Genomic DNA, 1,367 nt, shown 5'->3' on the forward strand with positions numbered 1-1,367 from the left:
ACTCGGGAGGGGGCGGGGGATGAGGCGGGAGGATCGCGTGAGCCCAGGAGGTCGAGGTTGCAGTGAGCCGTGATTGGGCCATTGCACTCCAGCCTGGGTGACAAGAGAGAGACCCTGTCTCCAAAAAAAGAAAAAAAAGAAAAACAACAACAATCCAAAGGGAGGGGAGCCGGGCCGGAGGTAGGCGAGGGAGTGGAGGGGACCGACACTTCCCACCCCGAGACATCCTAGTCTCCCCGAAGGAAACTATGCAGGGTCCACACCAAAAAACAGCTCACACAAGACCGCAGCGTAGACAACGAAAGGACAGGGGGTACCAACGACCGGGTCCAGCATGCAGGAAGGCAACAGGGCGGCCGCCAGCCGTCTAGGGGTGCTCCCGCCCCCGCACCGAGGGAAGCGGCCGAGGCGGCGCCGACTCCCACCTATCCGTCCACCGGGCCCCAAGCGCCGCGATGGTTCCCCAACGCGACCCTGCGCGCACAAGCCGCGCCTGCGCTCACTCCCGCCAGGCCTGCGGCCTCCAGCCCGCCGCTCCCCTCACCGCACTCTGCCTGGCGTCAGCTGGTAGCCCATCTCCATGCCGGGGGCCCCGCTCTCGACCACTGGCGGAAGTGCAGGCCCGCAGCCGCAGCCGCAGCCACCAACCCGCTTTCGCCGCAAGGTAGGCCCCGTCCCCCGCGCCCGCGGCCGCCGCCCGCAGGCCCCGCCCCGGCCGCCGCTTTCAGGTTTGGGAGCTTCAGGGGGCGTGGCGGAGGAAGATCGGAGCGGTGCACCGCCCACGCGGGCCCTGCCGTCACGTCCGGGAAGCCGGGGCCCGACCAATCCCCGGTGCCCGTCAGCGGGGAAGGGGCGAGTTTGCCGCGGAGCCTTGACCTCGGCCCCGCCCCGGGCTTCCTGCGGGCGGGGCAGCTCCGGGCAGAGCCTCGCTGGGGGTGGGGTCAGCACCTGCCCTCTGGCCGTTTCCGTTCCGCCTTTTTTTCTTCTCTTTTCAAAGCCTCAGGTACTTCAGCAGATGTACTGCGATGATGAAGTCATCTTTCTCTTTAGATTCCCTTTAAAGACCTAAGATGTGATGCAAATTACGGAAACGCGTAGTTTTTCGGAGGAATGTATCTTTATACATGACCGAAAGGGAGACATCAGGTCTTGCGAACAACGCGCGATGCGCAACACAACACAGTCAATCCCGCGACGGCGCGACGGCTCCCGCCTCTAATCCCAGCGCTTTGGGAGGCCCAGGCGGGGGGCTCGCTTGAACCCCGGGAAACATAGCGAGACACCGGTGTCTACCAAGAAAAAGTTAAAACTTAGCCACCTGGGCCGGGCGCCGTGGCTCACGCCTGTAATCCCAGCTACTCGGGAGA

General features: G+C 64.7%; 1 protein-coding gene across 7 annotated transcripts in view; it reads right to left on the reverse strand.

Moving 5' to 3' along the window:
* The window catches only part of SETX (senataxin), an 85,216-nt gene extending 84,536 nt beyond the window's left edge, over nucleotides 1-680 (reverse strand). For 5 of the 7 annotated variants that reach the window (XM_017519638.2, XM_017519635.2, XM_017519637.2 and 2 more), the window contains exon 1: nucleotides 545-680. The gene's annotated coding sequence lies outside the window, so the exon portion shown is untranslated. Of the gene's footprint in view, nucleotides 1-278; nucleotides 485-544 lie in introns of those variants that run through there. The other 2 variants (XM_037735259.1, XM_037735258.1) reach the window with 2 other exon arrangements.
* Nucleotides 681-1,367: the final 687 nt, after the last annotated feature.

Source organism: Cebus imitator, unplaced genomic scaffold, assembly GCF_001604975.1.
Source record: "Cebus imitator isolate Cc_AM_T3 unplaced genomic scaffold, Cebus_imitator-1.0 Scaffold762, whole genome shotgun sequence".
NCBI classification, from domain to species: Eukaryota; Metazoa; Chordata; class Mammalia; order Primates; family Cebidae; genus Cebus; species Cebus imitator.